This window comes from Copidosoma floridanum, unplaced genomic scaffold, assembly GCF_036245765.1.
Source record: "Copidosoma floridanum isolate Cflo_tuat_1 unplaced genomic scaffold, Cflo_Japanese_pri ptg000028l, whole genome shotgun sequence".
NCBI classification, from domain to species: domain Eukaryota; kingdom Metazoa; phylum Arthropoda; class Insecta; order Hymenoptera; family Encyrtidae; genus Copidosoma; species Copidosoma floridanum.
The window spans coordinates 4,137,098-4,151,747 of record NW_028321905.1 but is presented as its reverse complement, the minus strand read 5'-3'; the positions used below and the strand labels follow the sequence as shown (position 1 = coordinate 4,151,747).

General features: G+C 33.4%; 1 protein-coding gene across 3 annotated transcripts in view; it reads right to left on the bottom strand.

Moving 5' to 3' along the window:
- Positions 1–14,650, bottom strand: part of Noc3 (Nucleolar complex protein 3) — a 396,047-nt gene that overhangs the window by 19,020 nt on the left and 362,377 nt on the right. The gene's annotated exons all lie outside the window — the stretch shown is intronic.

The following is a 14,650-nucleotide window of genomic DNA, read 5'->3' as shown; positions in this document are numbered from 1 at the left end:
AAAAGATATGTATAAGTAGGGCTTCGCCCCCAGCGAGCTACACGTACCAACTCCCCAATGTTTGAATTAGTAAAATACTTCTTTTTTGTCAGTTTGAAAAATAAAAAAATCTTTGTTAAGTAGTTGAAGAGTCAAAACAAAAGTAGGGTAAACTTAATAAATACTTAGTTATAAATTTATAGGACAATTTTTTGCCGCGTTTCTAATCGCAAAAAATATCCAAGGAGATGAAGTATAAAAACCACTTTTAATTATTTTATTGATTATGTACTTTTTTCGGAAAAAAAGGTTTAATAGGTTTTTTTACTTTTTCTAACATCCCAGTATGCAATTCTAATAAGGCCTAATATTAAGTACAGATAAGAACATTCAAAGGAGTAATAAAAATGAAAAATGGTGGTTATACTCCCTGGCCGTAATAAATCTCTATGATCACAAGTCAGGATTTTCAAAATAATGTGTGAACAAACAGATACATTTTTTTTTATTAATGGCCCAGGAGGTTCGGGAAAAACATTTCTTTATAAAACGTTAATTCATTATTTCATTTCTCGTGGAAAACAAATTTTATCCATGGCATGGACTGGTATAGCATCAATATTACTTTCAAAAGGAATAACCAGTCATAGAACATTTTGTTAATTATTAGACTTAAACAATGTAGAAAAATTGTTCTTGAAATTTGAAACTGAGGGGAAAGAATTAAAACAAGTAAAATTAATTACATGGGACGAGGCTTTTATAATCACAAAAAAAGCTTTAGAAATAGTTTAAAGAACATTACGTGAATTATGGGATGGAAATATTCGTTTCGATAATAAATTAATTGTTTTCTGAGACAATTTCAGACAGATTCTTTTAGTTTCAAAAAATAGTGATAAAAGCACCATAATACAAGAAAGTATTAAATCATCATATCTTTGGTCAACGTTTCTTATTCTAAGACTTAATATCTTCTATATTCATTGAATGGACAAAACATTTTCAAAATTATTATTAGATATTGGGAAAAGAAGAATTAAAGTATTTTAAGTACCAAATAAATGAGAACAACTGATGTTCGTTTCGATATTTTTGGTAAAGATATTAACGTTTCAATAAATAGCATTATACTTACTTCTCATGACGAATATACTTACTTTTTGAATAATTAAATTATAAATCATGTAGAAGGAGAAATGAAAACATATTACAGGATAGATCATGTTATTTACAATTACTGATAAATCTGATAATAATATTTATATAAATTTCCGAATTAAATTTCTAAACAATATTCGTGAAAGCTTACAACCACATGAGCTAAATTAAAAAATTGGAGCAATTGTTGTGTTGATACAAAATTTAAGTATAGTTCAAGGCTTATATAACGGTACACGATTAAAAATTGCAAAATTACTTTTGCATACAATATTAAAGCAAAAATTATAACTGGAGAAAGAATTGAAAAGAGAGTTTTTAAACCAAAAATAACTTTGAATACGGGAAATTCATCATCATTACATTTTATTTTATACAAAAAACAATTTCTGTTAGTCTCAGCCTATTTAATGACTATTCATAAGTCTCAGGATCAAAGTTATATTTTTATTGGATAAGATTTGAAAAAACCACTATTTTCGCATGGTCAATTATACGTCACGTTATTAAGGTGCAAAAATGGAACGGGAATTTATATCTGAATAGAATGTGATAATAATTTGGAAATAAAAATTTTGTTTGGAAAGAAATTTTCGACGTTAACTTATCTAAAGTTGATAAAAAGAAATTTAATTTCTTTTTATTAACATAAGTATAAAATTGTACGAAATATTCTTGAACAGTTCAGTCAAATAATAAATAAATGTATATCAATGAAATTATTATTTAAATATTTTTTTATGACGATGCGCATTATTAAACATATTTCAATAAATATGATTTATATTTTTCCGTGGTAAACAGGGCTACGAACGAGGTCTACGGTTTAAATATTCTATAAATTGATTCGTTGTTATTGCGCACTTTCCATTTTTATTTGCTAATCTCATTGAGTGTAACGTCGAACAGCAGTGCACGATATCAATTTTAAAAGTAACTAGCTCATTAAATATTTAAGGCAGTCAACACGCGCGAGCATCATTAAACATTCATAACACACGCGCACCACATCATTTAAGTACAGCCACAGAAATAACAACCAAACAAAGCAGCAAAATATTGTGCAATCCAGTAACTTTATGCGAAAACGGTGCACGCTACTCAATGATACCTCATACCCTGGTAACGATGCGCCCAGTACATTGACAATAAGGTTAAGCAATAAAATCGAAGAGTAAAGCCAGAGCCGTTAAATGCCCTCCAGCAATCTTTCACTGGATAGGCCGATTTTCACCATTCGAATTGGCACTAGCTTTATTCGCCGAGATAATTATAAGGACAATGATATCAAACCAATTGATTGAGCAAAATAGGATAATTAGAGAGTATAACAATTTTTTACCTGTGTGAAGAAAGACGGAAAGAGATAAGATGTACCAAAACTTCTTTCCCTCTTTTTGACGCGATAAGAGCTGGACGCGGGAGAGGCAGCCTACGTGTGTGCTGTACAATTGGCTCATAAACACTCAACCCAATCCTATATGACCGTAAGTCATTAGGAACCTCCAATCTCCTCACGCCAAACCCTCCTTAGCGCGTAGAAATTGTGCATAAAAGCGGCCCGTACAGGCACGAAGAGCAGTTACCCATCGGATCCTACCTCTAGTGTTTATCCTAGAGAACAAGAGCCCTACTCCCAGTGCACAAGTTGCACCTAAGTCAAGTCAATAAAAAGTAAGTCGTCAAATAATATATTTTATTTTTCTTTAACCCTGAATCGTTGCGCACGAAGTTTCAGACTGTGATCCTGACTCTCGCACGCAGCTGGACAAACTGCCACCGGTCCGGGTAATATCGCTAACGTTACGTTAGCTGGCGTGAACAGAATTTTAACGTCTCTTCCAGACGCTCAGAGATCGCGGCCATCAGGACTACCATGAACTCCGTAGCCCCCGTAAGCCACTGACGCGAAGCTAGAGTAAACCGCGCATTATCGGATGATCGCACACGGTTAAGATCGGGTAGACGAAATTCCCAGATCCCCGTGTGCTGACGGATAAGTCCCAGTTAGGACCGAACGCGAGCCGACGGACTCGGCCTAAGTCGTAAGTGCTCCCCTGTTCCCGCGCTATCTATCGCAGGCTATAAGGTGAAAGCCTTGGCCTAAAAATACGTGTCGCGACGTAACAAGAGTAATAACTAAGAACGCATATTAAGTACAAAAGTGCAAATTACGCAATGCAAATTCATATGGAATCATACTCTCTATGTTGTATGCTTGAGACACACACTGCATCCGACCATGTTTGTAATCGGTAAAATAAAGACTATAGTATTTACAACATAAGAATTGAAACTTTATATTTTCTTTTTTGTTAATGAAGAATACTTTCTCTTGGTTTTCATTCTTAGCCATTGGTCGGTATAACCTAAGAAATTACTTAATTTCTAAGCTGTAAGAATAAGTGATATGTTAATTTTAATTTTGCTGAAGAGTTGTAATAAAGAGTACGAATGAAATTTCTCATCATTTTGATTGTTATGACAATAATATAAAATAATGACGCATCTTTTTAATCACCGAAAAAAAAATCTAGAAATTTAAATTCTTTATCTCTTGGGATTACATTGCTTCAACTTTAAACTGTTAATAAATATGTCTAGATCTTATATAGGATTCTGAAAAACTCCGTTGTAATCATGCTTTTTTCAAAAAGAGCTATAACGTCTCATACATGCCTTGATCTATAACACTTGATTCCGGAAATCTATAGCATAGTTAGTTGATTACACTTTTGACATAAATTATGACATAAATAAATTAATGAATGATTCATAAGCATGACAATAACGTTGAAACAATCTTATAATACGTGTTTCTGAATAATGTGAGGAAATGAAAGTATAAAAAAAATAGAAAATCTTATAAAAATTTTTTTTCATTTGATTAAAAAAGAAAATTTATTTTTATAATTTAGTAAGTGTTTGGGGATGAACATGATTCTTAGATTAATTATCGAATTCCCACTAGATTATTAACGCAATGCTATGGTGTGCGAAACGTGTGAGCACACCATACTTTATAGCGTAAGGAACCACCTCTTATACTTTCAGGTTGCTCGCACTTATGTTATTAAGACAAGAAAAAATCTATCTAGTTTTAAGATACAAAAATTTACTAGTTATTTCTGTACGCAACAACCAAGTTGATAAAACTGTACACATAAATTGCAAATACCTCAGCACCCTGGAAGATTGTTATATTACATTAATTATTTTGAAACTTCTCAAAATAACAAACAGTATCTTTAAACTTTTTGTGAGACACAGAATATCCTCAAACTCCCATAATCACCTATAAGTCTTCATATAATTTTTAAAGTTCTATCTATGTATAAAAAGCCTAAATCTTACATCCCGGTATAATATGACCTTTGTTTACATTAATAACATCAAATTAATTAACCAGCAAACAAACAGGCGTTAAAATAATGTAATCAGTAGGAATAAAAATTGATTTTCTTTTTTACATAGTTGGCACTTATTATATTAAATAATAAATGAAATTGCATAAGAAACTTACGGTAATTAATACATATTTTATGGTTATAACTGTATTCATGAAGAATATGTAAAAGAAAAACTAGTCTCATTTGTAATTCCTGGCTGACCTGGTCATCATAACCTCAAGAATTACTCAAATTCGTCATTATGTAAATATTTGCTATATTATTTGAAATCTTGCTTAAGAATTGTTATAAACAAGGTTGGGCTAATTTTGAAATGTTTTGATTGCTTTAATAGAATCATAACGAAATAACGTAAATTTTATAATATCAAAAATCAGAACAATATGTCTTGAAATACAAATTTTTACTTTCATAATTTTATATCGTTGGACCCACAATCTTTTAATACATGGTTCTAGAGATCGTTAACAATTGAAAAATTTCTGAGATTATTTTCTTGCACGGATTATCCTCAAATTCTCAATGTTTCAAAAATTATCTTTAAATATCCAATGTTACACTGATTATTCTCAAACTTTAAGATTAATATATAAGTCTAAATATAATCTAACTTCCGTCAGTATATAGAAATTTTTAAACTTACATTAAAGTATAATTTGATTATATCTAAATATCTTATAGTATAAATATTTTCGTTAATAGGTTGTCATCTTATTGCAATACATTAATTTAACTGTGATATATATTAACAAAAACTACATATCTTACTAATATATAAAGCAAGAAAGCTAAAACCGTTGTAATCGCTAACCGCGAAAACTACTAAAACGATTTTGTTGAAATTTTGCACACTGATTTATAATACTTCCTAGATGGTTTTAGTATAGTTTTTATCGTAAAGAATTCAATAACAATAGCAATAAATGAGCTCAAAATTTGGCAAAAATACGCCAGCTTTTCACTTTAGCTCAGTAAAATCCACTAGGTGGCGTCGACATAAAATCGAGGCTACCTGCAACAGAATTAAATAAGTGTGGTTATAATAGGCCGAAGCGTCTCGATAGAGATGTAGTTGAGCTATGGCAGTTCAACGAACTGTATAGAGAATGCTGATGACAGTCTTGCAGCTGGGTATTCCGGTTACGGACGACACTCTCATCCAGGGGAAAAGGGACCTACGGTTCCATTCACCCTGAATCTCGACGAGTGCAATCGAAAAAAAATCATTCCAACCGATGACGCCTCCGACATAGAACCAGGAGACATGTCTAGCCAGAGCACAATCTGCAATTCTGCACCAACTCTTCAGAGTTGTGTGGCAGTCCCACCATCCCGCCTGGCGCAGTCAGAGAATTTTTGGCTACAAATGTAAGCCAGGGAAAACAGCTCTGAGGAGCAAGGGCAGCCACAACAGCACCCTTCTTAGTCGTCCCGTCCCCAACGCGCTTACCCACATGTTCCCGTCTAACGATGAGCGGTTAGTTATCTGGGGAACGACCCGAAGACGAGATATTCTTTGGTCAGCAGCGTACCTCCCTCCATCACAGTCTCCGTACATCGAGACTCCCAGGGTAAGAATCAAGCTACTTGTAGACAGCTCTTCATCATCAGGAATGATAATAAAGAGTAGCCTGTAAGTTTCACCACTGGCGCTTTTTGAGGCCATTATAAGGACTTACGTTCCCTACTTAACCATCAATTTCATCGGTTCTTTTTAGAAGCCACCTAAGTGTAAACTACCTTGCCAACAAATACATTTTTACTACCATTTCCGAAAGCGATTCGTCAACTAAGAGACTATATTAACTAAAGATGGGCACTACTAAACCAAGTCAGCCATTCACTAGCAGACGTCACCTGCAGAGTTGTTCTTCGCAAGGCTGGAAAACTCGGTGACCGACGACCCTATATTACCCTCTCGACTCTAAGCATTTAACCAGGAATCACTGATCCTCTCCAAGGTCTGCGCTAGGCAAACCTATAACAGCTATGAAGAAAAAAAAATTGAGCCAACGGAACAGCCTCCACTGGACAAGTATCACTAACCAATCTCCCCATCAAAGATCACCAAAACAACTGAATCTGCAAAGAAAAAAGGTGCTTTAGACACCAACGTCTTCGACGTTATACCGGAAGACGTTGGGAAAGAGCACTGCAACTAGCCCCAAAGCTTTGGACTTTGTAATTTTTCTTTCGATCAGTCTGGGTCTTTAACAGCAGGCCAGAAAAGATCACCCTGAGGTATCCAGGCAGTTACAATTGCTGTTAACTGCAGTCAAGAAAGAATTAACTTAAGAAGCTCATCGGTCTCTTTTAGGGCCATCGGACGTCGAACTACCTTGCCAAAAAATATATTAGAACTTAACAAAGTTGACAGAAAACAGCCTTTAGGGGTCACAAAAACTTTAAGCATACCAAAAGTCGCAAGAGGGTGGATTGGAAGTAAAACTTGAAGTGTATGTAATAAATACAATTTTACTTAGGCGTCAAGAAACTGACGCAGAAATTTTATCGAGATTAAAACAGCAGCGTCAAAATCGACAACTAAAGAGTCCATCACGTGAGAGATCAGCTTTTCATTGTACCTTCACAGCAATCTCTGAAATCTTTAAAGATCCTATTTCAGATTTTTTCATGAGTAGAAAATGTATTTGTGTTTTTGTGGCAATAAAAATGTAGGGTTTAAGGTCCAGGACTTTGTTGCTCTGGTAATAAAGTTTTGAGATAAGAAAAAAAAAATTTTTTTTTAATATAAATTTTTTGGGAGTTTAAAATCTCAACAGTTTTAAAAACTAGCCCTTTTCGTGAATTACACGGGAGAAACTGTAAATCAACGGCTCCTGATGGCCACCGATTATTTTATGGCATTAAGAACGCACGGTACTTTTCAGCATAATTATTGTTTTGAATTTCTACACCTTATTATTTGACTAATTAAACTATATGGATTCCGAAAAATTATGTTTTTAATAAGAAAATTTTTGTTCTAAGATGTGTCAGGAATATGTGTAAAATTTTTAACTGAAAACGTTTCACATTACATGTCAACACACTACGGTGTTTAATTTAGTAAGTCTCGGGCGAAGCCGAGACGGGGGGCTGCTAATGTTATTATATATGAGAATTCTCCAACCACCGACTCCATATATATAGTTATAAAGGAGGTACTCTCCGCCCTATCCTCTTTCACCCCCTTGCTGCCTTACACCACCCCTTCTCCACCCCCCAACGCCAGTCTAAATGATTTTTAAAAAAACTTTAACGTAATACAATATTAACAAATGTCATATGCTAATACTAAACAATTTTTTTAAATTATTTTCAAGTTTAGTTTGCATAAATATCTCTTTTTTAGTTTTGCCTTTCGAAGACGATACATATAGTTTTCTAGAAGAAAACAAGTGCTTTTTTAAGTATAAACCTTTTTATCGAAAAGATGCCTTTTGAGATTTTTTAATTGTCATAGTGAATATTAGGACTAAAGAAAATTGCTTTTTGTAAAGGATGAAAGGTAACGACGAGTTTATACCTATATTTAAAAAGTTTTTCGGTACAATGACTTTATTTTAAAATTTTTTTTTCTGTCACTATCTTAGCTTTAATATTATACTTAAATTGTTTTTTAATATTTAATCGTGTGCAGATGCACAAACCTTTAGCTACACTTAAATTTCTTATTAACATAACTATTGCTTCAACTTTCAAATTAAGTTCATGGGACGGCAAACGTTTACAAACATTGTTTATTATTCCAATAGGAAAATGTATGTTAATGTTATCATCCGATACAAATTTGTATGTGACACATTTGTATAATTTTTGCTGTAATAAGTTGTCACATTTTCATTAATCAGATTCATAATTTTGTTACTTAAAAAAGTAGTGTATCCATTATGAAAAGTCAGAATTACACTATTAAATAAAGATTTTATATTTTTACTATATATTCTTATACATACATCGTTGATTTCCTATTTTTCTGGAACGTCAAGTGATTTTATTTTTCCCTCTCCAATTTCTAAAAGTAATAAAAAAAAATTTTAATAACTGAATGAAAGTTTTTACTTAACTTTAAAATACAAAAAGAACCCTATAGAATCAGTGGCTTACACATACTTCTATTACTATTTTTTATAACAGAAAGTGTTTGACGGAAATTAAGTTCTTTCCAAAATGTATTGCATAAATAACACAAATTCCTGTGTACTATTTCTAAATCTTTTTCTTAAATCGTAAAAGTTTTATCCCAAACTAAATCACCAAATTAACTTACCGTAATTTTTTTTTCTCAAATTCAAATTGAATAAATACAGTCTTAGTATTATTTAAATCTAAAAGTTATCAAAAAGTTCTTTAACAGGTCATTTCTTTTAATTGTAAAACTGACGCAATTCCAGACCTGTCAATTTATACTATTCTTTTTTTTTAAGATATGAAGTAATAAATAAATGTTTAAATGAAAAAGTCTTTTCTGATTATCCAGGACTATTCATGAAATCCATCTTTTTATCATTTTGACATATAATTGAAGAAATATTCTTTCTTAATTATTCAGCTAAGCATTCATTGAATCAAACACATGCTAATAATATTTTAAAATGCAAAAAGTGAATTGAAACTACTAGAAAATCTTTAAAAAAATCAAACGGAGTACAAACAAATCTTTAAAAAATATATTCTTACCTTAAATATATAAAATATTTAACAAAGTTATAAAGCAAGGTATGATGCATAAACAGATACACTTCACTAAATTTTGTTTTCATTTAATACATACATCAAAGCTGCACCCATTTGGATATACTGCAACATAATGGAACCCACCAAGAGCACGTAAACAAGTGTTAAATAATTAAAGGTGGGCTGACTTAACAAAGTTTTATTAAAAATCTCCATCAACATAGAAACGGCAAACTGCTGATTACAAACAGAGAACCCCTGGCACTGAAATTTACCTAAAAAAAAGGAAAGACGAGGGCAGTTCTTAATTTATACGTAAACTTTCTGGCCTTTTTTTAAAATAAACAGTGTATTCCTTACATCTGCCTAAAATCAGCCCCGTAATTTTCACCCAGTCACCTTCGCAGAACAACTTTTTTCGAGTATTTCAAAAAATGCCATAGTTTTTCGAATCTGGTAAGATCTAATTAACCATTCATTTTTTTTACTTACTCAACAATAAATCACATTATTATTTAAAAATTTGATTTGAGTACTATAAAAATTGATAAATAAATAAAAACTTATTTACAAACTTTCAAAAAAACATTTTACTTATCTTTTAATAGAAAATAGCATGCAAAGCCCACAGGACAACAAGGATATATATAATGAAGAGGCTATGCCCCTCTGTAGGCTACACCCACAAACACCCATTTTCAGTTTAAAATTGATTGGTAAAATTAAACAGTTTCTCATTACTTTTTTTATACTACAATCTTTTATCATAAAGTAATCTCATCAAAAATATGAACGCGTTACATTTAAAAAAAATATTGAAACATGATAATTTTTATTATCTTAGCTAGGCACCATGCGCCATCACGATCAACAAAGAGTTGTGTTAAGTAAATCAAAAGTACTATAATATGTACTTTAAAAGAATTTAAACGTAATGTAATAAGATATACCACTGAGACTTTCCACCTCGTCAACTACGTTTGTTTGGAAAGTTTTAATTAACAAATAAATTTATTGTTATTCAGCCAAAAAGTAATAAAATCAAAGAAACACAAATTTAAGTTATTGTGCAGTAAAGATGAGGTATTAACAAATATAAAAATAACAGGTATCTAAGAAAAATTCTTATTTTCAGATGAAGGGGGAAAGGGATGAGTCCATCTTGTCCCTATCATAAAGTAATCTCACAAAAAATTGTAAATTTACTTAGGAGGTGTGGAGGGGCTGTGGGGATAAGTATTTCATAATAACCCTACGATAGCGTATCCTTACAATACATTCCAAGTTTTTAGGGAAAGATGTGGGGGAGGACTGTAGAGTAGAAAAATTACCCCGTATGTACTCATCTTTAACATATTTTTATTAAAACAGGATTGTTATAACATTTTCACAAAGTAATTCAAGTTTTTAAGGAAAGATAGTGGAGGGGTTGTGGGGCCACTGAATTCCCGTGGGGTGGCTGTGAGGGTAGTGGGAGGCGTGAAACGATTCACACAAATTTCTTTGGGTTATATTTACAAAGAAATAAAAGGAATTTTCCCTTGTCTCGTAGAGGGTTGAGGAGGGCTGTGGGGAGCTGTGGAGGGACCATAGAGGGTGTAGTGGAATATGTGAAGAGCATTCCATAATAACTCTATGATAAAGAATGCTTACAATTAATACATCTTAAATTTTTGTGAAAAGATGTGGGGGGCTGTAGGATGGGCAAATTACCCCACATGCACTCTTCTTCAACATATTTTCATTGAAACAGGATTATTATAACGATTTCTCAAAATATTTTAAGCTTCTGTAGGGGGTAGTGGGGGGCTTGCGGGGGCCACTAAATTCATGCGAGGGGATGTAGGGAGGGAGCGGGGGGTGTGAGGAATCACACAAATTTTGTTGGGTTGAATTCACTGAGAAATGAAAAGAATTTTACCTTGGATTGTGGGAGCATTGAAGGAGGCTGTGGAGCGACCATGGGAGTGTGGGGGAGATATGTGGACAGCCCTACCAAAATAAATATTTAATATAGAAATGTGTGTGTGTGTATTTGTGTGTGTGTCTGTATGTGTGTACATTTGTGCGTGTGTGTATAAGCTTTGAGGTGCGTCTTTTACGTGCACGTGCTGATGCATCAAGTGACTCGTATACATATCAATTGTATACGTAAGTACATCGTGTTCACGGGAAGTTTAAGGTTCCGTCATTTTATGCTGACTTACAATGTGGTCAGCCTTCTTGTCAGAATGCACGTTTGTATTGGAATTGTTTGTTATACGTATGAATGTATGCATAGATTGTGTTTTACGTATGAATGAATAGTTTATTTGATTGTCAAATTCTTATCGTGTATACAACTTTTAAAATTGTAATTGACAAATTGTTCCATCATATTAAAAATCGATTGTAAAATTTACGAAAAAGTTAATTGCAAATTTGTTTACTTATAAGTCACATTTAAGCTTGTATTAGGCATTTTTTTATTGCTGATGCAAAAATGCATTATAATGATCCAAAATCCTAATTGCATTTGTCAGAAAAATACCATTAGAACTAATGTTGTGTCTCTTCCTAATACATGAAATTATAACACAAACCATCATCGTGCCAACCTACTGTTTTGTAGTGAACGCAGTTTCCCAAGAATATCGCTCATTAGTTGAACTTATTCAACTAGAGGCCTTTTTTACTCTGTCCAATGCCATACAAACGCTTAATTCAGAAAAAAATGGATTTTTTTATGTCTGTCACCAGTCCTTTCAAGTTTTAGTCAGTTTCTAATTCCTGCGTTTCGCAAGTCCATTAAACACATAACGGAGAACGTATTGGCCAAAGCAAGCCGGATGTATTCTAAGGACATCACTCGTTTTGGACTACGCTAAAAAGAGAGGTACAGCGGAGAAGATCCACAAGAAGTGGCTTCGGTGACAGCAGAGAGAACAAAAGCTGCAACAACTTCTTTTCCAACCACGAATTCAACCATCAGTGATAGATGTGAGTTAGCTATCAGTTATATAATTAATACTAAATCTTTAGGTAGGAACTAATAAACTGTGATCAAAAAAATTAATTAATTAAATTAAATTTAATAAAAGAATATAATGAATGAACCTTACCCACATCATTTGAATTTCAAATTTCCATCTTATTGCAAAGAACAAATCAAGCTCACGAGCTGAATACTTGGAGACTCACATACGACACTGTACGAAAACAGTTAAGAACGTACTCTAAAACAAATCCAGTCGTAAAGAAGAATCTTTAAAGTTTACACGATTTAATAATGAAAATCTTACAATGGATAAACCAAGAAGGGTGTTTATTGTTGAGTTGTTAAAAAGAAAGTAGGATTATTATAGTGAAGGAACAGGTCATTAATTGTTTATTAGGAAAATCAAAATACTATGACTTTAGATAATAACCGTTAACACAGCATGTTTTACGCTAAGTCAATATGTAAGTGAGAAGGAAAACCAAAATATGAATTGATTAGGATTTAGCATATTAAAATAGTTTCTGAAAATATAATTATTAAGTATAGTACAATCCAAATTCAAGTGAGCAACACGAGATAGTGAAAATATTTTTTATGTATCTGGATAGTTGGATTTTCAAATTAATAAATATGTATAGTATTACGTATTGGTAAAAATCAAAATACACTTTTTTTATCTGTGTAATTATTTGATATACATTTGATCTTCACATTATACTAACAAGTTTAAAACACCTTTTTTTCCCTAACTACAGCCTTGTAAACTAGTCCTACAGATTGATAGAATTAGCAAATCCATGAATGTCATTGGTTACTTTAACTTTTTTTTCATTGTTAGTTAAAAACATTTTGACTAACATATTCTATTTTAACGCAGCTTTGTATAAGGAAGCATTGTTGAAAAAAAGTCAAAAACTGTCAAAAACGGTTTATTAAATTTTATAAGAAACCTTCAAATTGTACAGATATAGTGTGAAAGTACAAAATATGTGCAGTGAAATGACGAAAGAAATAAGACTTGTAGAGTCTCAACTGATTAAACAGTTTTTTCGCAAATTAAAAAAAGAACTGCATTTTTTACCATTTTAAAAAAAATTTATAGCTCGCTTTCTAATTATTTATTTCTAATATTTAGATCTTTAATTGAGCTAGAATTTGGGTTTTATGGCCTCCAGTGAGCCTTAAATATTTTAGCACGATATGCCGTAAGCTTTTAGCAAAATGTTAAAAAAACTTTAAAAAAAGGCTCTTTAAAAAAATTTTGGGACAAGTTGAAGAGAATTTTTAAAAACACTTTTGATTTTCGAGATTTCCTTTACAATGTGATACGATTCCATCTTAATCACCTAAAAGTTCGATTTACAACAATCACAAAGCAGTTCTCAGGCCAGTAATCAGTAGTGAAGGTCCCGCTGCTGCTGATGGTCGCTATAAGCTCAATTCAGCACACTCCGTCATTGCACATCTCAAGCACTGTGTTGTAATTAGAAGTACGAAAATAATATTAACACCTGGAAAGCCGATGCACTGATATTTACTAACATTAATGGGGGGGGGGGTTTCTTCAGTATTTTAAATGTTAACAGCAATCATAGGGGTATGCGTGGATCATGTTGAGGTTGCAACGAAGTCGCAGCGTCGAGCACATGCATGCAGGTGCCTGGCTGTAGTAAATCACTGAGATTTATGTGTTCGTGCGTGTGTGTGAACTCGGTGCGATCTGATAATGCCTCTCAGGCCAAAAGGCGTGCGCGAGCGCTCATTGAGCGGTGTTGATGTGACTCAGGCATATGAGGTGTGGCTTGTTGCTCGATGGCGGGTATGTTGCTCGTGACAGCCCCGCCACTCTAAAGGGAGTAGAACGGTCTGAAACGTGAGGGCCAAACCGGTGGAGGAACCGGTACGATTTGTCAGTCAAACTATTATACCAATAAGAGTGAAGGGATGATTAAATAAATAAAGGGCACTGTTGCATAAATAGCCAATCAGCCATCGTTGATCAACGGTAGGCGATCGATCAAGGATTGTTGGCAGGGACTTTTCCGATCGAGCAAGGAAAAGTAGCTAGAAAGGGCAGTTCGGTTTTTCGCTATTTCTCGTTACGTTAGTTTATTGTGGTTTCACAACAAGAGAGATTCGAAGCAAAATTGGAAGCTTGCTGTGTGGCTCATGATTTGTCTGGGTTTTCTTCTAAGGGCCTTGTGACCGGGAAGAAAGCTTCAGGGTCTTAGCTGGCTGGGTGAGATCGGGAGGCAGCATGAGTTGGAGAGGAGACGGAAGCTGGTGCCGACATGTAGGACCATGAGTCCTTTGATATCGAAGGTCAAGAGAAAGCCAGTGAGTACGTTTTGTCTGTTTATGTGCAGTGGCTGTAGTGTGCGCAAGGTACGCGAGATAGTAAAGACGACGCGTTTCCGTGTCCCTCACTCCGGGGTAGTGG